Source organism: Bufo gargarizans, chromosome 3, assembly GCF_014858855.1.
Source record: "Bufo gargarizans isolate SCDJY-AF-19 chromosome 3, ASM1485885v1, whole genome shotgun sequence".
Classification (NCBI taxonomy): Eukaryota; Metazoa; Chordata; class Amphibia; order Anura; family Bufonidae; genus Bufo; species Bufo gargarizans.
Window position 1 is genome coordinate 82,789,395 of NC_058082.1, and position 26,244 is coordinate 82,815,638.

General features: G+C 44.2%; 1 protein-coding gene across 1 annotated transcript in view; it reads left to right on the plus strand.

The window, feature by feature from the left end:
* LNX2 (ligand of numb-protein X 2) overlaps positions 1–26,244 on the plus strand; it is a 145,092-nt gene that overhangs the window by 59,559 nt on the left and 59,289 nt on the right. The gene's annotated exons all lie outside the window — the stretch shown is intronic.

A 26,244-nucleotide genomic window follows, 5' to 3' on the forward strand; every position in this document is an offset into this window, starting at 1 on the left:
AGCTTTTTGCCAAGAACATCTATGTACAAAAATGTCTCTGGCATAAAGGGGTTGTACCATCAAGACAACTTTTCCCCTATCCACAGGATAATGTATATGTGTTTGTTCATTAGGGGTCTGACTGTAGGGTCCCTGCTGATGACCTGAATTGGAGGCCTGTGCTCCCCTATTTGAATAGAGTGACGGTCACGCAAATACTGTATGGTGCCGCTCTATGGAGTTACCGGAGATAGCTGAGTACATGTAGTCAACTATCTCTATCTCATGATTGCCAGGAGCCTGAGCGGTTAGGCCCCTGCTGATTAGACACTTATCCCCTATAGCAGGCATGCTCAACCTGCGGCCCTCCAGCTGTTGTAAACTACAACTCCCACAATGCCCTGCTGTAGGCTGATAGCTGTAAGCTGTCCAGGCATGCTGGGAGTTATAGTTTTGCAACAGCTGGAGGGCCGCAGGTTGAGCATGCCTGCCCTATAATGTAGATAGGGGAAAAGTTGTCTTAAAGGGCATCTGTCAGTTTTGTACCTATGACACTGGCTGACCTGTTCTATGTGCACTTGGCAGCTGAAGACATCTGTGTTGGTCCCATGTTCATATGTGCCCGCATTGCTGAGAAAGATGACATTTTAATATATGCAAATGAGCCTCTAGGAGCAACGGTACACCTAGAGGCTCTGCTCTCTCTACAACTGCAGCGCCCTCTGCACTTTGACAGGACCAGGCAGTGAAAACATTAGTTGTAGAGAGCAGAGCCTCTAGGTGTAACGGCAACTCCCCCGTTGCTCCTAGAGGCTCATTTGCATATATCTAAATTTTATTTTTCTCAGCAATGCGAGCACATATGAACATGGAACCAACACAGATGCCTTCAGCTGCCAAGTGCACATGTAACAGGTCAGCCAGTTTCATAGCTACAAATCTGCTGACAGATGCCGTTTAATGGGGCAGCCACTTTAAAGCCTCTATCAGCATGATCAACCCCATTAAACCAGGCATGTTGCCTAATAGGGTTGATAATGTTAATTTATGTTTGCATGTTGCAGCGTTCTTAGATAAGCAAATCAGGTAGTTGAAGTACCAAAGGGCGGGCTGTAGCTCTTTGAGCACCGCTACACCCCTAGTGCTTATTACACTCACCCCTCCCCTTTGATTGGCAGGACTAATAACCTTGTCTTCTTGTGCCTGCGTTGTGACTCACTAACAATCATTGGTGGTCCAGTGTGAACATGTTATATGGAGTCATCGGTGGGTTTTATAGGTGGACTGACGTGTTGGCGGCTTCAGGCACAGCGGAGGAGCCCATCTGCCAGCAGGATGGAAAGTAAACAGAGGTATTACCCTACCCCTAAGGAGATTCCCCATTGACAAGAGGAATGGTAATTCTACACTTCCTGGAGGAATAATCCAGGGGCAGCATTTGTTGTTAGTTATTTCACAGGAAATGCAAGTATTTATTAAAAAATATATGTCAGAAGAGCTCAGAGTTTCACTTTTGACAACGTATTTTCTACTAAAGCTCCTTTCCCATCCATTGGTTTGGCCATCATGTACTTCATAACTACCATGGGTGTGAGTACCGGGGTCGCAGCAATACCTAAGAGGGCTCGTTTCCACGGAGACAGAACATATCTGGAAGGTGGAGTTCTTTTATTTTATTTTTTTTGTCATTCTCCTTTATCTGTTATTCTCTTTATCTCTCCAAGATATTCAAAAGAATAAACTACAAACTCAATCCTAAACCCTCGCCCATAGCAGCGGATTTCTGGAGATATTGAAATTGTGGCATGGGCAATTATTGGGAACGGGTGTTCCTGATTATTGACCTGATTCATATAAGAGGGACATTATTCATTCTCAGGATCAGTGGGGGTTTCTGTGGTCACAGAAAGGCTGTTGAAATAGAAACAGTAGGTGGCACTACACTAGCATTACTAATGGAGTAACTTGGGGTGTCAGCTTTTTTTAAATAAGTGTAAATACAAAAATATTTATAATTATGGGATGGATTTCACCTTAAGCATAATTGTTTGTGGAACAACGACTTTGAGCACATCACTCCTACTCCTATTGTGTAAATGTTTTTATTCTCCTAATTGCATGGTTTGATTTTAATTTTTTTTTTGCTTCCTTTCCGCTTCCGTCATATTTTTTAGCTCACAGTAGGACTGATTGTGAGATGTGGCTCAGATCACCATTCAGTCTGGTCTCAGGGAATTAGTAATGTGTCGTCGTTATCCGATCTGATTATAATGGATGGCTTGCTAATGAGATATAGAGAATTGAGACCGAGATATAAATTGGATGGAATAATTACCTGCTGTTTGATTGGACCAGCACTAGCAGAATCACATGGTCATTGTTGGACTTTTCAAGACTCCTAGGAACATTATCACACACGGTAATACGTAAGAGCTGCATTATGGAATTAGCGTAGAATCAGAGGGATCAGCGACCCTTTCATCTCAAGTCATGTAATCATGAATGACGTCTGAGAGGCTGCTTTGTATGAAATTCTTACTTAGGCCTCTTGCAGACAACCGTATGGCTTTTTCAGTATTTTGCAGTCTGGACAAAACGGATCCGCAAAAAATACAGATGACGTCCATGTGCATTCCATTTTTTGCAGAATGGAACAGCTGGCCCCTGATAGAACAGTACTAATCTTGTCCGTTATGCGGACAATAATAGGACATGTTCTATCTTTGAACGAAACGGAATTACAGAAACGGAAGGCATACGGAGTACCTTCCTTTTTTTTTTGCAGATCCATTGAAATGAATGGTTCCGAAATTTAACCGGAAAAAAAAAAACGTTTGTGTGCAAGAGGCCTTAACCAGTTCAAGGCCGAGCTATTTAACCCCCTCCCACCTGACCAGGCTCACTTTCTGTTTATTTAGTACATGCGCTTTTGAAAGCCATAACTTTTTTCATTGGTAAATCATTTTTTGTGATATCTGGGGATTTATTTTGATATAATTTTTATTTTACTATTCTGTTGTTTATCTTTTATACCAAATAAAATTGAAAAGAAATAGTCTGTATTTAACTTATTTTGCTACTAGCACAACTTGCAACTATTTTTTTTTTATGTCCCCTTTCCCCAATGGTCATTTTGATATAAGGGATGTATGGCTTATGGTCTCCAGGGGCAGGGCTAGAAGATATGGTTTGGCGATTGGTGGCCTTTTTATTTATTTATTTTTATTTTGTGCAGACCTTATGACCTCCTTAAAGGGGTTGTCTCATCATAGACAATGGGGGCATGTCGCTAGGATATGCCCCCATTGTCTTATAGGTGCGGGTCCCACCTATATAGAGAACGGAGCCCCGCAAGGTGGTGGCTGGAGGACTCTGGTCCAGCCACCACCAAGTCGGCTCCCCATAGAAGTGAATGGGAGCGTACCGCGCATGCGCGGCCCCCGCTCCCATTCATTTCTATAGGGCCGACGGAAAAAGCCGAGGCATCGCTCAGCTATTTTCACCGGCTCCATAGAAAATGAATGGAGGGTGGCCGCGCATGCCCTCCATATAGGTGCGGGTCCTGCACCTATAACACAATGGGGACATATCCTAGCGATATGCCCCCACTGTCCATGATGAGACAACCCCTTTAAGGTCTTACAAGGCATTTAACACAACTTTTTCTTTTAATTATTGTTGTTCCTGGTGTCTCCTGCAACAGCCCTAGTTATAGGGATGTACACCTCATTGCAAGCTGGCCTAGGTTTGCTAAGACCCAGCAGCTTGCACAGATACCCGACCCTCAGCTATCATATAACTGCCGGGATCGGAGCAGGAAGTGACATAGCCGCTTCCTGATCTCTCTACACAGCACTTATCAAGCACTGTACAGGTCCTTCTCAAAAAATTTGCATATTGTGATAAAGTTCATTATTTTCTGTAATGTACTGATAAACATTAGACTTTCATATATTTTAGATTCATTACACACCAACTGAAGCAGTTCAAGCCTTTTATTGTTTTAATATTGATGATTTTGGCATACAGCTCATGAAAACCCAAAATTCCTATCTCAAAAAATTAGCATATCATGAAAAGGTTCTCTAAACGAGCTATTAACCTAATCATCTGAATCAACTAATTAACTCTAAACACCTGCAAAAGATTCCTGAGGCTTTTAAAAACTCCCAGCCTGGTTCATTACTCAAAACCGCAATCATGGGTAAGACTGCCGACCTGACTGCTGTCCAGAAGGCCATCATTGACACCCTCAAGCAAGAGGGTAAGACACAGAAAGAAATTTCTGAAAGAATAGGCTGTTCCCAGAGTGCTGTATCAAGGCACCTCAGTGGGAAGTCTGTGGGAAGGAAAAAGTGTGGCAGAAAACGCTGCACAACGAGAAGAGGTGACCGGACCCTGAGGAAGATTGTGGAGAAGGACCGATTCCAGACCTTGGGGGACCTGCGGAAGCAGTGGACTGAGTCTGGAGTAGAAACATCCAGAGCCACCGTGTACAGGCGTGTGCAGGAAATGGGCTACAGGTGCCGCATTCCCCAGGTCAAGCCACTTTTGAACCAGAACAGCGGCAGAAGCGCCTGACCTGGGCTACAGAGAAGCAGCACTGGACTGTTGCATGTCATTCGGAAATCAAGGTGCCAGAGTCTGGAGGAAGACTGGGGAGAGGGAAATGCCAAAATGCCTGAAGTCCAGTGTCAAGTACCCACAGTCAGTGATGGTCTGGGGTGCCATGTCAGCTGCTGGTGTTGGTCCACTGTGTTTTATCAAGGGCAGGGTCAATGCAGCTAGCTATCAGGAGATTTTGGAGCACTTCATGCTTCCATCTGATGAAAAGCTTTATGGAGATGAAGATGTCATTTTTCAGCACGACCTGGCACCTGCTCACAGCGCCAAAACCACTGGTAAATGGTTTACTGACCATGGTATTACTGTGCTCAATTGGCCTGCCAACTCTCCTGACCTGAACCCCATAGAGAATCTGTGGGATATTGGGAAGAGAAAGTTGAGAGACGCAAGACCCAACACTCTGGATGAGCTTAAGGCCGCTATCGAAGCATCCTGGACCTCCATAACACCTCAGCAGTGCCACAGGCTGATTGCCTCCATGCCACGCCGCATTGAAGCAGTCATTTCTGCAAAAGGATTCCCGACCAAGTATTGAGTGCAGAACTGAACATAATTATTTGAAGGTTGACTTTTTTTGTATTAAAAACACTTTTATTGGTCGGATGAAATATGCTAATTTTTTTAGATAGGAAATTTGGGTTTTCATGAGCTGTATGCCAAAATCATCAATATTAAAACAATAAAAGGCTTGAACTACTTCAGTTGTGTGTAATGAATCTAAAATATACGAAAGTCTAATGTTTATCAGTACATTACAGAAAATAATGAACTTTATCACAATATGCTAATTTTTTGAGAAGGACCTGTATATAGAGCAGGGATGCCCAACCTGCGGCCCTGCGGCTGTTGCAAAACTAGAACTCCCAGCATGCCCTGATAACTGTAGGCTGTCCAGGCATTATGGAAGTTGTAGTTTTGCAACAGCTGTAGGGCTGCAGGTTGGGCATCCCTGAGATAGAGTGGTGGGGAGACCAGCTGTCACTGTCAACGGGCTTCCCGGTCCCAAAACTGCGCGATTAGCATACTGCTGCAGTCTCTGCCAGGTCGTTTAAAAATGTCCATGCAGAGATAAATGCCAGCCACCCAGGCGGTCTGCAAACGATTAACAGGCCTTCTCCATTTTGAGCTAAATGTTAACTAGCATTCAATAATCTTTATATAGCGCAACATATTCTACAGCGCTTAACAAATAAGGCTGTGTGAACCCGTCACTCAGTCAGTTTCAAAGCCAGCATGGATTTATAGTGCAGAGTAGTACATTGTGGGTAGGTAGTAGAGAGGGTAGAGATATTGGTAAGCAGGTCAATGACAGGTCTCGTTGACTAAGGCTACTTTCACACTTGCGGCAGCAGGGTCCGGGAGGGGAACAGCCTGCTGGATCCGTGCTAATGCTAGCCCACCGTGCCGCCGAAAGTCCGGCCGCCGCACGGCAAACATGCCGAGAGGCAGCCGGACAAAAAACTACAGCACGCTGTTCCCCCGCCGGAACAGCCTACCGGATCCTGCTGCTGCAAGTGTGATAGTAGCCTAAATAAGTTTTTAAGGAACACTCAAACTTGTAATATGTATGGGTTCCGGGTCAGAATACATAGTGGGTGCACCACACTACATAGTGGGTGCACCACAGGAGAAGTCCGCCAGATGGGAGTAATAAGGGAGGATTAGAGTTGTAGATCATGGGCTGAGAGGAGAACACGGGTGGGCTGGTAGATGGAGATGTATGATGGTGCAGCATAGTGATGTGCTTTGTAATCTAGTAGGGGAGTATAGCTAATGATTAGTAGAGAGCAATATTTCCACTTAGCAGATAGTAACAGTCTGAAACATATCAGTGTAATGTTAAAGGGTGATCACACAGACGATTGTTTGGAGGGAAGCGTTCCCTCCCGGCAATCATCTGAGACTGCTTCTATTACTTGCAGCGTTTTCCTCAGTAACATAGGGAGGAGCAATCACTATGCCATCGCTCGTCCCCGTGCTGTACAGTGGTTTGCCGGCGGCAGATCGTAATTAGACAGCACGATCTGCCGCCGGCATATCTTTATCTTCTAGCATGCTGAAAGATCTGGATTACCCGACGAATAAGTGTTTGCTCGTTCATCATGCAATCTGCAGCAGTATTACACTGGAAGATGATCGCTAACGAGCGTTCATGTGAACGCTCATTTGCAATCATCGAGCAGAAAATCTGCCCATGTAATACACTCTTAAGAGTTTTTCTCGAGCCACTTTTTAAATGTAATCAGCTGATTGTCATGGATCTGTTTTCAGAAAGCCCTAGAAATAAGCACCACTCCAGAGGCCTGTTTAGGGAGTTGCAGTATAACATGGCAACCATTCAAATGTAAAGCTGTCCATATGATACTTCCCATACATGGGTGTCACGGTGCCGTCTGTGACAGAGGTAAGAAGAACGGAGAGACTGACTGCACGTGAGGTTAATTGACAGTCTCTTGATTGTCACTGTTGTGGTTTGGTAATGACCACACCTCTTGTCAGGTGCAGCCCTGTGGTCATTACTGCATTCCCTACTTAGTTTGGTCTCACACTTCATACCATGCGGTTGATATTCTCTGCTTGGATTTGGAAGAGTTGGTGTGTGGACCTTACCTGTGTTCCTGCTCATCCATTTTTTTATAAGATAAGTTGTACTGCTCTTTGTATTTGGTTGTTCCCCTGTGTCTGTTGTTACTAGGCCTCAGGGAGACGCTGGTGCGTTCACCTGGGAAGGAACCAGTAGTCTCATTCCCTGCCACTACCTCTAGGGCATTTCAGGGCTCCTAGGGTCTAGGTTACGGCATATGTATTTTCCCACCTTAAGGGTCTATACATACTGACAGGAATCAGGGCCAGGTTTAGGGGATTCCTAGGAGTTGACCTTTTTCCTCTCCCTAGCCTTGAGGCCTAGCTCTGTGTCCCTCCCCTCCCCTGTATTCATGACAATGGGTGGACCAGAATAAGACATGTTCTCTATTAGCAGCATTCCTATGTGGCTAAGGCTAATAAAAGGGAGGGGGGTGAGGGGAAAAATTACCTCTGACATTTAAATTCCCTATGGAATGCGGTTGTCTTGATAAGGCAGGTCCTTTAAAGGCTATGTACACCTTTGGGGGCAATTTTGTAATTTTATTATTGCATTATACTTATTTTGAGCAAAACATATTTTTTTCAATTGGTCTTAATTAAAAATATAGAATCATTTTTTGTTTACATAGTCCTTTTCGTCAGACCAGGAGGTGATGGGCTCCGTATCTCTGCTCTTTGACATGATATTATAGCTTATTATAGCTCAGTTCTTATCTTACTGATAAGAATGTGGCTTAAATAAGTGGTTATGACCTCCTAGTAGTTTAGAGATAAGGTTTATTAGATGACCAGGCACAAAGTGAAAATACCAGTCTAACGGTTAGAAAAACTGTTAACCCTTTGTAACAGAATGGCTCAATATTTTTGAATAAAACCCAACTGAAAATAAGATTTTTAGCCAAAAATGAATAAAAAGCAATCGTAAACAAAAATTGCCTCCAAAAGTGTACACAGCCTTTAAATCTTTTCCCTCCACACTGAAGCCTTAACCTGCACATTTCACAGGCTCATGGACATACGGTAGTTTTGTAGGAAATTCATGGCTTTTTCAGTGATGGCAGGTCCAGGTCCTAAAGCTGCACAATGTTTCTGCATACAACTTCCACTATACTTGACTGATTCAGTATTCTTACTATAGAATGCTGAATAAGCCATTCAAGATAGTACTGATGATTTCTAAAGAGATCCAATTTTGACATACCGTATATACTCGAGTATAAGACGAGTTTTTGGGCACAAATTTTTGTGCTCAAAAAGCCTCCTCGTCTTATACTCGAGTCTACTATCTTACTTTGTCTTTGCTCCGGTAATGCAGGCAGTGCGGGGGGCGGCGCTCACTCACTGACGTCACGCGCCTGCGCCGCCTAGTGGGAGCAGGCGCGTGACGTCAGTGAGTGAGCGCCGCTCCCCGCACTGCCTGCGACTGCTATTACCGGAGTAAAGACAAAGTAAGATATCCAAAGTTAAAGAATACTGATGAATACTACTTTATAAATATACTGCTGTGAGCGTAGGGGAGGGGGATCTGTGGATGGCACTGTAGGGGGATCTGTGGATGGCAGTGCCATCCACAGATCCCCCTACAGTGCCATCCACAGATCCCCCCTCCCCTAAACAGTGCCATCCTGGCACTGTTTAGGGGAGGGGTGATCTGTGGATGGCACTGTTTAGGGGGGAATCTGTGGATGGCACTGTTTAGGGGGGAGATCTGTGGATGGCTCCCTGTATTTAATGCAGAGTGTGTGTGTATATGCACACACTCTGCATTAAATACAGGGAGTCAGAGTCAGACTCCCATCAATCTGAGTCACCCTCTTGCAGATGTGTGTATATAATGTAGAGTGTGTGCATTATATACACATACACTCTGCATTATAGCTGCATTTCCCACCCTAGTCTTATACTCGAGTCACTAATTTTTCCCATTTTTGGGGGTAAAATTAGGGGCCTCGGCTTATACTCGGGTCGGCTTATACTCGAGTATATACGGTATATATGCACAGAACTTTATTCTAAATGATTACTTTTGGATCATTCAGCAGAAAACATCTAGAAGGGGGGAAATACCCTATTAAGCAATGTAGCCAGGAATAAAACTATATGTGGCCATTATATGACTTGTGTTCTGCATATACACCAGCTCTCCACTCTTGTAGACTCCATCTCTAATTGTCAGTTTTCCCTGAGCTAGTAGGTGGAGCTTAGCTGCTATTATTATTATTTATTTTAAAGCGCCATTTATTCCATGGCGGTGTAAATCCAGCTGGGGTTACACAGAAATAAAAAACACAGTAAACAAGAAACTATCAACAGACTGGTACAGAGGGGTAGAGGACCCTGCCCGCAAGAGCTTACAATCTATAAGGGAAGGGGAGAACACAGTAGGTGAGGGTATAAGCTGCTCTTGTGGCTGTGTGGTGGCAGTATGCTTATTGTAGATAGTAGGCTTTCCTGAAAAGGTGGGTTTTCAGGTTACTCTTGAAGCTTTGGATGTTGGAGGAGAGCCTGATGTGTTGGGGTAGTGAGTTTCAGAGTAGGGAAGAGACACATGAGAAATCTTGTAGTCGATTGTGTGAGGAACAGATGAGAGGAGAACTGAGGAGGAGGTCCTGTGAGAATCTGAGACTACGTGTGGAGATGTATCGAGAAAGCAGGTCAGAAATGTAAGGAGGGAACAGGTTGTGGACGGCCATATATGTAGTTGTAAGTATTTTAAACTAAATTCGCTGGGCAATGGGGAGCCAGTGAAGAGATTGGAAGAGGGGGAGGCAGGGGAGTAACAGGGGCAGAGGTAGATTAACCTGGCAGCAGAGTTGAGAATAGATTGGGGGGTGCGAGAGTGCTAGATGGGAGGCCACACAGGAGGATAGTAAAAAAATATATTCGATTGGGTATTTCGCTACACGTGTCACGTGTCACTCGAGTGCAGACTTGAATGTGAGAACAGCTTTGATGTCCCTCATTAACAACACATAGTGAAGTGGAAGTTCTTTTCCCCGGTCTCTCTGTAGGGTACCCCTAGAAGCAGCAGCAGCAGCAGCATGAAGGACATTTCACAGCAGTAGTGAAAAGTGTAACAGCGAATCCAGCACTGGAGCAAGACAGTAAAACACTTACTGGAACTAGCAGCATCTGTGTGTCTGTCTCTCTCTCCCTCTCTGCATCTTCTTCCTCCTCCTCTTGCTCCCCCTACAATTTCCATAGTATTTTATGAGCAGCAGCTGTAGCCTGATCCCTCGGTGAAGCTGAAAGTCTGTATTGAGAGCAAAATGGGGGCATATAAAACTTTTTCACCACTTTTTATCCCTTATTTTTGGAAAGTGGGATAAACAAAAAAGAGTAATTCTGGCATTTCTTTTTTCATGGTATTTACTGTACAAGATTACTACCAATAGGTAGTACTTTAGGTTGTTACTGACATGACGATGCTAAGTATTTTTAGTTTTTCTCTTTGTTTTTTTATTTTTTTATTTTTAGGACATGAGAAGGCATTTTTTGTATGGGAAAAAGTGCTTAAGGGACATCTGTCAGCCTATGTCAGCCTTGTACCTATGAAACTGGCTGACCTGTTGCATGTTCACTTGGTAGCTGAAGGCATCTGTGTTGGTCCTAAATGTGCCCCCATTGCTGAGAAAATATGTTTTAATATATGCATGAAAAACAAGGGTGTTGCCATTGCACCTAGAGGCTCTGCTCTCTCTGCAACTGCCACACCCTCTGCACTTTTATTGACATGACTAGCAAGTGTAAACATCAGCACACCTGGCCCTGTCAAAGTGCAGAGGGCACAGCAATTGCAGAGAGAGCTGAGCCTCTAGGAGTAAAGGCAATGCCCCCGCTGCTCCTAGGGGCTAATTTGCATATAATAAAACATCATTTTTCTCAGCAATGCGGACACATATGAACATGGTACCAACACAGATGTCTTCAGCTGCCAAGTGCACATGTAACAGGTCAGCCAGTGTCATAGGTACAAATCTGCTGACAGATGCTCTTTAAGGCCCACCTTCCATCGCCATATGTTTACAGCGCAGGGTGAAAGGACCCATGCGCCCATCACGTAAGCATGACAGATTTTTACCTTCTATATGAAATCAGTGAAGGTTCCTATTTAATGACTACAAGCAGAGATCTTGAAAACTGAAAAATTGATACTGCAAGTATGAACGGTCCTATGAAATGTTCTCTCTTTGTCTCAATCATCTCTCCGATGTGGTTCAATCCTCTCCCTATTTTACTAGTATCACCAGGCTCTTGTTGTAGCTACTACCGAATTTAAAGCTGTGAAATTACTAGTGCCTCAGTAGGTGACAACGAAAACTTGGGGAGGGGGAGGTGTAAAAGCGAGGAGGTGAGGTATCAAGAGTGTCAGAGTAATGATGAGACATTGTGGCAGGACGTCTTACGTGTGGATACAATTTAATTCTCTTTTCTCAGTGCACCTACAGTATGTGCTGCTGTGCACCCTTCCCTCCCCGGAGATAATTGTACGGTACAATATAAAAATATGGGGGTATGAGTAGACCCCCACCAGTATTTTCAGCAATGTATAATGACTATCTGACATCTGTTAAGAAGACTTCTTCACTTGTGTATGAATTTTCCAGAGACGCAAGGAGCCTCATTTTCGCCCCGCACTGCAGCTGATATCCGGCTCCAGACGCCCGTTGTCTGCAGCGAGATGAATACCGAGGTTAATGGATCCTCGGCCTGAATTTATGCATTCCCTAAAAACGCAAATAAACAGATCAGTTTTAATGGCAGAATCACTGGCGTCTGTTTGGGTCCACATTTATAATGTCATATTCAATAGAATTCAGCGAGACTTCGAGTAGCGCGGAAAGTGTGATTAACATACTGAAATCACTAACACTTGTGTGTCATTTGTATCTTGTAAGCGTTTCGGGGAGGGGGGGGGGGGTGTAAAATCTATTAGTATTCTGGTTGCTGTGGAGAAAAGGCAAAGGAAGCCGTAAGTTGTATTATGCAGCCCTTGTAAGTCTTCTTCATCTTCTGATGTGTTAGTAAAACGCTTCTGAAGCACTGTTCCTCTGTTGTTCCTCCTGGAAACGTGTGAATAAACTGACAACTGGGCATTACCACCCCATTTTCGAAGGGGCTTGTCCCTATACTGTAAGGGTGCATTCACACAACCATATCCGTTTTGCAGTCTGCAAACTGCAGATCCACAAAATACAGATACAGTCTGTGTGCATCCTGCACTTTTCACGGTCACCATTGAAAAAAACGCCTATAGGACATGTTCTGTCATTTGCGGCTCGGCCATATGGATGTGGACAGCACACGGGTGACATCAGGACGGAGGCTGTGCTGCCATAGACGCGCCTACATAATTTATAAAGAAAAACGCGCCTCGTCATAAATTAGACTAATCTAATCTAAGACCGGCGTATAAAGCCTTCTTAGTAAATGTCCCCCATTGGTTACCAGTGAATTTCCTGGTGACAGGCTCCCTTTAAGGCCTCATGCATATGACCATGTCCCTTTTGCGGTCCGCAAATTGTGCATTCCCTGATACAGACAAGAGTAGGACATGTTCTATTTTTTTTTGCGGGGTCGCAGAACAGACGAGAAGGAGCCAGACTTAGGGCGCAGCATAGGGGGAGGCGAGCATGACAAGGGGTAGTTTAAAAAGATCTCTCCCTGTGAGTAGTAGGGGATTGGTGAGTTTGATTTAGGTGGGGGGAGCCAGAGGGGTTAAAAGGGGGAGTGAGGCAGGAGAGAGGGGCCATTTTGGTGCATACTGACCCCCGCCCACCCGCCCTTCTGTTTTGGGGGGGGGGGGGGCCCGTGGAAAATTGGCGTCGGTGTGGGGGTTTTGGGGTGGAGGGTTGGTTTGCACTTGGGGGTTTTCTTTTTTTTTTTTTTTTTTTTTTTTCTTTACAATACATAGGAAAAAAAAAAGAAAAAGAAGTGGTAATAATAAAAGGTGAAGAATGGAAGAAGACAAGGGGAGGTAAAAGGGAGGCTCTTGTCACGGCGGCTTAGGGTGGCGGTGGGAGGTCCTTGGAGTCGGTGGGTTTATCAGAGGACGAGGATGGGAGGGCCCCACGGTGGGGGCTGGACTCCCATGGTTGCTTGGCGGCTGTGGCGGAAATTGTTGGGGTGGGTCAACCGTGGTGCTTCCGAGCCAAGGTACAACGGCTGGAGGTAAGGTCGGCCACCCCGACATGGTTTAAAAGGTTCGGGCTTCAAGGACCTCCCCCTGAGTTAGGTTAATGTGGGGTTAATTTTATATGTATGTTTGTTTAATAAAAGGCTGCTGTGGCCAATTTATTCCATCCAGGTGTCAGTGTGGTTATTTGGGGGGGAAGAAGGTTAGAGTGGGAACTGGAGGCTGGATGGTGCGTGGAGGGCAGCCTGAGGATTAAAAGGGGGGGGGTCGAGTGGGTATAACCAGTACCCTGTCATGCAGATGCGGACAGCACACAGAGCGCTGTTCACATCTTTGCCCCATTGAAGTGAATGGGTCCGCATCCGTCCCACAAAAAATGCGGCTCAGATGCAGACCTAAACCATGGGTGTGAGGCCTAAGTATTAGATTTCCATTGAAGCAACTACTGATGGCAGCCATTACAGTTTTCTTTTGAGGTTCGCCCAGGTTTCCACAGACTGGAAAAGCCTACAAAACAACATTGCCATACCGAGTCACATTCCATCGCCACCTCCTGCCTCCTCTCTGCTTCTGTGTGTCTCATCATTTCTGGAAGCTAGAGGCAGCCTGGACGGTGGAGAAGGAGTTGGAATGTAACTGTATACAATGCAGTAGTATAACTATAGTACCATTGCTTGGATCTGAGCACATCGAATGATATGATGAGATATCCTTAGCTAGTTTCAATTTCCTATCTTGGTGGATAATGGACAAAAATAAAAATCATAATAGTTTTTATATAACACCAACATATTCCGCAGCGCATTACAATCAGGGGGTTCAAGTACAAACAGAGTCATAAAAAAAAATAGCACCAAACAGGTCAACAATTAAAACAAGAGGAATGAGGGCCCTGCTTGCAAGAGCTTACAATCTATGAGGAAATTGGGGTGATACAAAAAGGTGACATAATAGGTAAAAAGTGCTTGTTTTATACTATGGTCCGGCCATCTTAACACAATGGGGGAGTAGATATAAGGCTGCATGAGCCAGTCACCAGCCGATGTCTGTAGTGCTTCTGAGTGCATGTGGTGTGGTGGATTCTGAATCCAGAGGGAAAAAAGCAGTCTGGTTTGAGAGCTGCACTTCTCTTATACACGCAGACAAATAATGCGAGTTTGTGAGCGTTTGCGTGTTTGATTTCAAGTGTGTGTTTGTATGAAGCGTGTGACTTTAGATTACATGACTTTTGGAGGGAACTACAGTAAGTTAGATTCTTATCACTGCACTATATTGTATTTTTTCTCTTTTGTTGCGTAATCCCCATTTAGTATGTGTTCCATTATTGACAGCGCAGTCCAGTGCACATCTTGTCTAATGTATGCAGTCCTGGAACAGCTGTTTGAGGGCATATCTTTGTTCAAAATGTGAGCAAATTGCCCGTTTGCAATCGCACATCGTGTATCTAACCGGGCGAGTTTCCACACTGAGAAGCGTTGACAATTTGGATAAGAGTTTGCTGCTCACTGAGCAAGCACTCTATAAGGTATATGTGGGGGAGGGTGGTAGCGAGGAGGCTCAGGAAAGTGAGGTAGCTAGCTGGATAACAGAAAGCGGGGTAGAGGGAAGAGTGTCAGGGAGGCTAGCCCTGATCTGACACACCCCAAGTTTGCAAGGTTGGCAGATGAGGGGGATGTCAGTTTAGAGAGAGCACTGCTGCAGCCGGACACTTCCTCTGCCAGTCAGGGGAATGTCAGCTCCAGTAAGCAGGGGACCAAGAGAGCAGGGCAAGCCAGACCAGTGCTGGTAGTGGGAGGCTCAATTATTAGGGGTACAGATAGGGCAATCTGTCACAAAGACCAGGATCATCGAACTGTGTGTTGTCTTCCTGGCGCTCGAGTTTGACACATCAAGGATCGGGTTGACAGATTACTGGGAGGGGCTGGACAAGATCCAGCAGTCATGGTCCATATCGGATCCAATTACAAAGTTAGAGGTAGGTGGTGCGTCCTTAAAAATGATTTTAGGGATTTAGGTCACAAGCTTAGGGCAAGGACCTCAAAGGTTGTGTTTTCCAAAATACTACCTGTACCACGAGCCACACAAGAAAGGCAGCGGGAGATTAGGGAGGTTAACAAGTGGCTCAAGAACTGGTGTAGGAAGAAGGGGTTTGGGTTCATGGAGAACTGGGCCGACTTCTCTGTCGGCTACAGGCCCTATAGTAGGGATGGGCTGCACCTCAATGGGGAAGGGGCAGCTGTGTTGGGGGAGAAGATGGCTAGAAGGTTGGAGGTGTGTTTAAACTAGGGACTGGGGGGGGTAATTACGTTATAGGATGGGAAGATAGTGCAGATAGAGACCAGAGGTGAGGTAATGGGACTGGGAAAGGAATGGAAGGAGGGACTAGAACAGTTCAGAAGGAAAGGTGTAGGGTAAAAAATATACAAAAAACTCTTAATTGTATGTATACTAAGAAGCCTGACTAATAAAACTGGGGAACTGGAATTGGTGATGTGTGAGGAGGACTTTGACATAATACATGGAGGCAAAAACAATAATAAAATACTAATAGGAGTTTATTATAAACCACCTAATATACCAGAGTCCACAGAAAATCTACTACTAAACGAGATAGACGAGGCGGCAGATTATAATGAGGTCGTTATTATGGGGGACTTCAACTACCCAGATGTAGACTGGGAAACTGAAACCTGTATATCTCATAAAGGAAACAGGTTCTTGGCAATAGCCAAAGTCAATTACCTTTCCCAACTGGTTCAGGACCCGACTAGAGGGACAGCCGTACTGGACTTAGTATTAGCCAATAGACCTGACAGAACAACAGATGTGCAGGTTGGGGGACACCTGGGAAATAGTGACCATAAATAAGAGTGTTTCTTCAGGGAGGAACAAAAATACCAAACTTCAAAAAAGAGACCATAGGCTTAACTTACTGGGACAAAGTCCTCAAAAATAAAAATACAGCCACAAAATGGGATATTTTTAAAAGCATCCTAAATCCTAATTGTGAGAGGTACATACCTTATGTGAATAAAAGGTTAAGGAACAAGAAAAAAAACAATGTGGATAAATAGAACTGTAAAGAAAGCAATAAATGACAAAAAGAAAGCATTTAAATCACTAAAACAGGAGGGTAGCGAGGAAGCACTGAAAAACTATAAGGAAAAAAATAGAATATGTAAAAAACTAATAAAAAGCAGCCAAACTAGAGACCGAGAGATAAATTGCCAAAGAGAGCAAAACTAGCCCTAAAATGTTCTTCAAATATATAAATGGTAAAAAGTATAAATCTGAAGGTGTCGGCCCTTTACAGAGTAATGAGGGGGGAGTTGCAGAGAGCGATGAGGAGAAAGCAAAGCTATTAAATATTTTTTTCTCCACTGTGTTCACTGAGGAAAATAAACTGAAATGCAGAATGTAAAAGTAAATTCCCCATTAAAAGTGCCCTGACCCAGGAAGAAGTACAGCGGCGTCTTAAAGAGATTAAAATATACAAATAGCCAGGACCAGATGGCATACACCCCCGAATCCTAAGATAATTAAGTAATGTCATAGCCAGACCCTTATTTCTGATATTTAAGGACTCTATACTGAAACTATAGGCCAGTAAGTTTAACATCTGTCGTGGGTAAACTGTTTGAAGGTTTTCTAAGAGTTGCTCTCATGGAGTACCTCAATGAAAATAAGCAAATAACGCCATATCAGCATGGCTTCGTGAGGGATCGGTCATGTCAAACTAATTTAATCAGTTTCTATGAGGAGTTACGTTCTAGACTTGACAGCGTCGAATCAATGGATGTCGTATATCTGGACTTCTCCAAAGCATTTGACACTGTACCGCATAAAGGGTTAATATATAAAATGAGAATGCTTGGACTGGGGGAAAATGTCTGTATGTGGGTAAGGAACTTGCTCAGTGATAGAAAACAGAGGGAGGTTATTAACGGTACACACTCAGATTGGGTCACTGTCACTAGTGGGGTACCTCGGGCGTCAGTATTGGGCCCTATTCTCTTCAATATATTTATTATTGATCTTGAAGAAGGCTTGCATAGTAAAATATAAATTTTTGCAGATGACACTAAACTGTGTAAAGTAATTGACATGGAAGACGATAGTATACTGTTACCGATGGATCTGGATAGATTGGAGGCCTGGACAGAGAAGTGGCAATTGAGGTTTAACACTGACAAATGTAAGGTGGGAAGGAATAATGCAAGTCACCAGTATATACTAAATGGTAAAACACTCGGTAACACTGACATAGAAAAGGACCTAGGAATTTTAGTGAACAGCAAACTAAGGCTACTTTCACACTCGCGTTTTGTCTTTCCGTTTGCGAGATCCGTCATGGGCTCTCAGAAGCAGTCCAGAACGGATCAGTTTTGCCCTAATGTATTCTGAATGGAAAAGGATTCGCTCAGAATGCCTCAGTTTGCCTCTGATCAGTCTCCATTCCTCTCTGGAGGCGGACACCAAAACGCTGCCTGCAGCGTTTTGCTGTCCGCTTGTCGAAACTGAACCAAACGGATCTGTCCTGGCACACAATGTAAGTCAATGGAGACGAATCCGTTTTCTCTGACACAATCTGGCACAATAGAAAACGGATCCGTCTCCCATTGACTTTCAATGGAGTTCCTAACGGATCCGTCTTGGCTATGTTACAGATAATACAAACGGATCCGTTCATGACAGATGCATGCGGTTGTATTATTGTAACGGATCCGTTTTTTCAGATCCATGACGGATCTGCACAAAACGCGAGTCTGAAAGTAGCCTAAGCTGTGGAAACCAGTGTCAGGCAGCTGCTGCCAAGGCCAATGCGATAATGGGTTGAATCAAAAGGGGCATAGATGCCCGTGATGAGAACATAGTCACTTTACAACTCACCAGTCAGACCACACATGGAGTACTGTGTACAGTTCTTGGCTCCTGTGAACAAGGCAGACATAGCAGAGCTGGAGAGGGTACAGAGGAGGGCAACTAAAGTAATAACTGGAATGGGTGGACTACAGTACCCTGAAAGATTATCAACATTAGGGTTTTTCACTTTAGAAAAAAGACTACTGAGGGGAGATCTAATAACTATGTATAAATATATCAGGGGTCAGTACAGAGATCTCTCCCATCATCTATTTATCTCCAGGACTGTGACGAGGGGACATCCTCTGCGTCTGGAGGAAAGAAGGTTTGAACACAAACATAGAAGAGGCTTCTTTACAGTAAGGGCAGTGAGACTATGGAACTCTATACCTGAGGAGGTGGTGATGGTGAGTACAATAAAGGAATTCAGGAGGGGCCTGGATGTATTTCTGGAGTGTAATAATATTACAGGTTATAGTTACTAGAGAGGGGTAGTTGATCCAGGGAGTTATTCTGATACTACTGGATGGACAGATGTCTTTTTTCGGCCTTATAAACTATGTTACTAGATCAGGTTCAGATTAATAATTCTGAAGGGGGAGAAATGGCAAAGAGTTAGATCAGGGGATGCGATAGGCTAATCCAAGGTTTCTCAACTCTGGTCCTCGGGACCCACCTACCGGTCAGGATTTGAGAATATCCCACAGAATGAATACCTGGTGTAAGTCCTGATGCATGGACACTAATTACTGTATATCACCTGCTTAATACTAAGGAAATCCTGAAAACATGACTGGTAGGTGGGTCCCAAGGACTGGAGTTGAGAAACCCTGGGCTAATCTAAAAAGATGTGTTTTTAGGGAGCGTCTAAAACTATGGATGTTTATAGATTAACCTAATTTCTAAGGGTAGAGCATTCCAGAGAACTGGTGGAGCTCGGGAGAAGGCCTGGAGATGGGAGTGAGAGGTTCGGATTACAGTGGATGCCACAGAGAGCACGAGTAGGATGGTGGACAGAGATGACGGAGGGGGTGCAGCACTGTGGAGAGCTTTGTGGGTGAGAATTGGCATTTAAAATTGAATCATGTACTGTATGGGCAACCAGTGTAATGACTGGCACAGGGCAGAGGCATCGGAGTAGCGGTTAGGCAGATAGATGAGCCTGGCTGCTGTGTTCAGGATAGATTGAGTTACAGTAATCAAAATGGGAATGGATCAGGGCAGCAATGAGAGTTTTGTTTCCACAGTAAGAAAGGGGAAAATTCTAGAGATGTTTTTGTGGAGCAGGCAAGAGATTGAATATAGGGGTAAAGGAAAAATCTGTGTCAAATATAACACCAAGACAACAGACATGCTGTCCCGGAGTTATGACAGTGCCACACACTGAGAGGGAGATATAAGGTTTAGGTAGGATAGTGGAAGGAGAAAACACCAGTAGTTCAGTTTTTTAAAGATTTTCAGATAGAAGGAGGATATAATGTTAGAGACGGCAGACAGACAGTCACTGGTGTTGTGTAGTACCGCAGGGTTATATCACGGGAAGTATATAGTACACAAATATGTTATCTCCAAGAATACTGTTCACGTACATCTGAAACGTACATCTGAAACTTCTTGTGTGGAAATACCCTAGAATCCACAGGAAAGTCTGCATTCCTTTCATATTGATTATTTTGCAGATTTGGCCATAGAGGTTCTCCTTTTACATTGTAAGGGGCAAAATCTGCAACATTACAAGGAAAATCTATGACAGGGCATCGTATGGATTTGAAATGTCCTCAAATCTGTACACATTACTGTATTTTTCGCATTATAAGAAGCAACAGACCATAAGACGCACCCAGGTTTTAGATGGAGAAAAGTAAAAAAAAAAAAATATTTTGAACAAAATAGTGTCCTAAAAAACATTCTTGCAGACAATTAATATTATCTATATTATACAATCTAATACATTGCCCGTTTATCCATGTGGTTTAATTGTAGATTTTGGTGGCCCTCTTGTTTGAGTATTTCCTTCTATTTTCTTTTTTTCTCCTAGATAAGTTATCAGCCACCTCATGTTTGCATGCTGGGAGTTGTAGTTTCACAGCAGCTGGATTGCCGAAGGTTGCTGATCCCTGTCCTAGATTCTGCATTCATTTTATGGGCAGGTTAACCCTTTCCTCTAGTTATACCCCTATTCCCAACGTATTTATGTTCCTACCCCAAGGCTAAATTTGTCCATGTTTCCGTTTAGATGTTTAACTGGAGCTGAGGGTCCTTTTTTCACTATACTTCAGTATACTAACATCTTGCACTTGATGCATGCCACTATGCTTTACCCACAGTTATGCTTCACTTCCCCTTGCACAACGCCACAGTACACTAGCACTGCGCACTTGGCGCATGCCTTCTAACTCCAACAGCTTGGTGTAAGGCCCCTTTCACACGGGCGAGATTTCCGTGCGGGTGCGATGCGTGAGTTGAACGCATTGCACCCGCACTGAATCCTGACCCATTCATTTCTATGGGGCTGTGCACATGAGCGGTGATTTTCACGCAACACTTATGCGTTGCGTGAAAATCGCAGCATGTTCTATATTCTGCGTTTTTCACGTAACGCAGGTCCCATAGAAATGAATGGGGTTGCGTGAAAATCGCAAGCATCCGCAAGCAAGTGCGGATGCGGTGCGATTTCCACGCATGGGTTCTAGGTGACAGTCTATTCACTGTATTATTTTCCCTTATAACATGGTTATAAGGGAAAATAATAGCATTCTGACTACAGAATGCTTAGTATAATAGTGCTGGAAGGGTTAAAAATAATAAAAAAGTTAACTCACCTTATCCCCATGATCGCCTAGTTCCCGGTCGGTCTCTTCTTTAGCTGTGACTAAAGGACCTGTGGTGATGTCAGATCACATGCTCCATCACCATGGTGATGGACCATGTGATTGGAGCATGTGATCTGACATCACCAAAGGTCATTCAGCCCAAGCCCACAGCTAAAGAACAGACCGACCGGGAACTACACGATCATGGGGATAAGGTGAGTTAACGTTTTTATTATTTTTTTAACCCTTCCAGCGCTATTATACTAAGCATTCTGTATTCAGAATGCTATTATTTTCCCTTATAACCATGTTATAAGGGAAAATAATAGAATCTACAGAACATCAATCCCAAGCCCGAACTTCTTTGAAGAAGTTCGGGTTTGGGTACCAAACATGCGCGATTTTTCTCACGCGAGTGCAAAACGCATGACAATGTTTTGCACTCGCGCGGAAAAATCGCGGGTGTTTCCGCAACGCACCCGCACATTTTTCCGCAACGCCCGTGTGAAACCAGCCTAAGGCTGGTTTCACACGGGCGTTGCGGAAAAATGTGCGGGTGCGTTGCGGAAACACCCGCGATTTTTCCGCGCGAGTGCAAAACATTGTCATGCGTTTTGCACTCGCGTGAGAAAAATCGCGCATGTTTGGTACCCAAACCCGAACTTCTTCAAAGAAGTTCGGGCTTGGGATTGATGTTCTGTAGATTCTATTATTTTCCCTTATAACATGGTTATAAGGGAAAATAATAGCATTCTGAATACAGAATGCTTAGTATAATAGCGCTGGAAGGGTTAAAAAAATAATAAAAACGTTAACTCACCTTATCCCCATGATCGTGTAGTTCCCGGTCGGTCTCTTCTTTAGCTGTGGGCTTGGGCTGAATGACCTTTGGTGATGTCAGATCACATGCTCCAATCATATGGTCCATCACCATGGTGATGGAGCATGTGATCTGACATCACCACAGGTCCTTTAGTCACAGCTAAAGAAGAGACCGACCGGGAACTAGGCGATCATGGGGATAAGGTGAGTTAACTTTTTTATTATTTTTAACCCTTCCAGCACTATTATACTAAGCATTCTGTAGTCAGAATGCTATTATTTTCCCTTATAACCATGTTATAAGGGAAAATAATACAGTGAATAGACTGTCACCTAGAACCCATGCGTGGAAATCGCACCGCATCCGCACTTGCTTGCGGATGCTTGCGATTTTCACGCAACCCCATTCATTTCTATGGGACCTGCGTTACGTGAAAAACGCAGAATATAGAACATGCTGCGATTTTCACGCAACGCATAAGTGTTGCGTGAAAATCACCGCTCATGTGAACAGCCCCATAGAAATGAATGGGTCAGGATTCAGTGCGGGTGCAATGCGTTCAACTCACGCATCGCACCCGCACGGAAATCTCGCCCGTGTGAAAGGGGCCTAATACTTTCTCAGCTTTCCCACTGCTTCCCGACTCCTTCCCTTCAACTAGTACTGTTATTGCCTTCTGGTACGTGCACTTCACACCGAATTGTGCTCTTGGGCGTCTACAGCACCATACTCTCCTTGACCTTACCAGCAATATGTAGCACATACATTATTTTATACTGAGACGCTGCTGCTTCGCACTATAAAACGCACTGACATTTTGGCCCCATGTTTTCGGGGAAAAGGTGCATCTTATAGTGCAAAACAAATTTACAATGATTTAGGTAGGGAAGGGAACCTGTAAGCAGTTATATTTTACCCTAACTATGGGCAGCATAATTATCAACAGACTGCCTTATTACAAAGAACTACAGGGGAATTTATTAGGATTGGCGTTTCAGAGAGAACATAATTTTATAACGTTATAAGTCCATCACAAGGAAAGAGTCCACTTAGCAGCTCCCCCGTGGCATCTCCTTGTCCGAGTCAAATTCATTGACAGATCTCTTCCTACTTGTGACCTGTCAATTAAGCCGAGCCTGGCGAGGAAAACATGGTGAGGGGTTGCTTGGCAGACATGTCTCTCCATGCCTGACTTATTATTAAACTGTTTTCTCTGATGCACCGCAGTGTTTCCAAGTCATAGTTCTTTTTAACTCCTTAGTGACCACCCATACGTGTTTTTACGGTGGTCACTAAGCTTTTTTACGGCTGCCCAGTCTAAGCGCTGCATGGGTCCCCCGTGGATCGGGGACCCGGTGCTCTTGCTCTAACAGCCCGGACCGGCAGGAGTGCCGATCCGGGTTGTTTAACACTTTACATGCCGTGGGCAATGGCTCCTCTGTCTCCCATCAGCACCCCGCAAATGCGATTGCGGGGTGCCGGTGTGTGTGATGGCTGCCTGGGGTCTGATGTAGGCCCTAGACCAGCCTTTAGTAACTTCCAGAAGGCTGCGCCTCTCTGGCACAGTCTGCTGGTCAATGTTAGGATAGCATTGCCATTAAAATGCAAAGCACTATAGGGATAGTGCATTGCATTTCAAAAGCAATCAAAAATCTATCTGTTATAGTCCCCTTTATTCAATAAAAAATCCCATAAAAAAAAATTCAGCTTTTTTTTCCATTGAAAATACGCTTTTCAATGAATTTTTTTTATATATATATAAATAAATATTCCCCATATGTTTGGTATTGCCTACCCGGACTACATAAATATAATGTAAATTATCCCCTATGGTGAACGCCGTAAAAAAATAAAATAAAAACAAGACAGAATTGCTAATTTATTCTTAGTTGCCACCGAATTTTTTTTAATAACAAGCGATCAAAAGGCACCATTTACTCCAAAATAATACCAATGAAAAACACAAGTCATCCCGCAAAAATCAATCCCTCACACAACTCCATAGAAAGAAAAATAAAAAAGTTATGGGTCTTGGGAAGCGTCAATGCAAAAACATTTTTTATGTACCGTATTTTTCGCCCTATAAGACGGACCGGCCCATAAGACGCACCTAGGTTTTTGAGGAGGAAAATAAGAAAAAAAATTTTTTGAACCAAAAGGTGTGCTTTTGGTGGGTTTTGAACTAATTGTGGTCTGTGGATGGCACTGTTATGGGGGATCTGTGGATGGCGCACTGTTATGGGGGATCTGTGGGTGACACTTATGGGGGATCTGTGGGTGGCTCTTATTGGGCTCTCTGGATGGCACTGTTATGGGGATCTGTGTATGACAGTTATGGGGGGATCTGTGGATGACACATATATAGCATCTTATGCTATGTGTCATCCACAGATCCCCTCCATAAGTGTCCCTGTAGTGAATGACCCTCAATACACGGGGTGGGGGTCTCATCTGCTTTTATAATGACAGCGGGGCCCGTGCAGTGACTGTATTCTACTACACGGGCCCCACTCACTGTATATAATCGTATCTGTAATAGTTAATTGTTATGTATATAATCGGGTAATCAGCGCTGTGTATTACGGTACTTACAACTACAAGCGCTCGGTAGCAGAGAGGAGGGAGGAGGCAGGCCGGGAGGACAGGTGCTGGCAGCGTGAGTCATATGTCGTGCGCCCACGGCGCCTGCTTCATTCATAAAGTGGGCGGCGCAGGCGCGTGACGTATGACTCACGCTGCCAGCGCCTGTCCTCCCGGCCTGCCTTCTCCCTCCTCCCTGATACCTACCGAGCGGTGATCGCTTGTAGTTGTAAGTAATACACAGCGCTGGTTATGCGATTATATACATAACAATTAACTATTAGAGATACGATTATACAGTGAGCGGGGCCCGTGTAGTAGAATACAGTCACTGCACGGGCCCCGCTGTCATTATAAAAGCAGATGCCGGCCCCCAGCCCCTCCTCCCTCATAGCTGATACACCCGCCGCGCGGCATCGCGGCGAGTGTATCATTGAAAACTCTGCAAAATCAGCAGCATTCGCCCCATAAGACCACTGCTATTTCCCCCCCCCCCACTTTTGGGGGCAAAAAGTGCGTCTTATAGGGCGAAAAATACAGTATATGTACTTGGTATCACTGTAATCATACTGACCCAGAGAATAAAGATATTATGTTATTTATACCGTAAAATGTATAACGTAAAAACATAGTGGCAGTATTTCTGTTTTTCCCATCTCCCTCCCATAAAGAGTTAATAAAAGTTAATCATAAAGTTATGTGTACGGCTACTTTCACACTTGCGGCAGTGTGATCCGGCGGGCAGTTCCGTCGTCGGAACTGGCCGCTGGATCCGCCGATCTGCTGCTGACAGAAAGCATTTGTGAGACGGATCCGGATGCGGATCCGTCTCACAAATGCATTGCAAGGACGGATCCGTCTCTCCGCTTGTCATACGGACAGACGGATCAGTCTTGTACATTTTTTCACATTTTTAGCGATATGCGCATATCGGAACGACGGATCCGGCATTCCGGTATTCTGAATGCCGGATCCAGCGCTAATACATTCCTATGGGAAAAAATGCCGGATCCGGCGTTCAGGCAAGTGTTCAGTTTTTTTTGCCGGAGAGAAAACCGTAGCATGCTGCGGTATTTTTTTTTTTGCCTGATCAGTCAAAACGACTGAACTGAAGACATCCTGATGCAAACTGAACGGATTACTCTCCATTCAGAATGCATGGGGATATACCTGATCAGTTTTCCGGTATTGAGCCCCTGTGACGGAACTCTATGCCGGAAAAGAAAAACGCAAGTGTGAAAGTACCCTACCTTAAAATGGCGCCATTAAAAACTACAACTTGTCCCGCAAAAAAACAAGCCCTCATACAGCTATATAGACGGAAAAATAAAAAAGTTATAGCTCCTGGAATGCGATGATGAAAAAAGGAAGAAAAGCACTTGCTCAGTAAGGCCCAAAACAGGCTAGTCACTAAGGGGTTAATGAGGAAGTCTGTGCTGCCCATGGTCTCAGGTTTTGGTCTCTCAGTTTTCAAGCATGGAACCAAAGCCATGTATGTGTAGCTATAGCAATGGCTTTCAAACCTGAGACTATATAGGACCTAAATTTTCCAGTATCGAGGACCAAACCAAGAAGGTATTGGGACATAGTAGAAATAAAGTCAAAGCGTTTGTCCACACCATCACGTGTCTCCCATTTCTCCCATGTTTTCCCTTGATTTTTTGGATGTGCTGTGGTCCTGTAGAAAAGTGAGGACTGTGTAGCTTTCTACTAGCTATAGGAGCAATGAGCTGGGCTTTCCCTCGTCATAGGCCAGAATGTGCATGCTGAGTATACTGAGGATATACAGTATGTACTCATAAATGCCAACATATTGTAAAAATCGGAGATAATCTTGA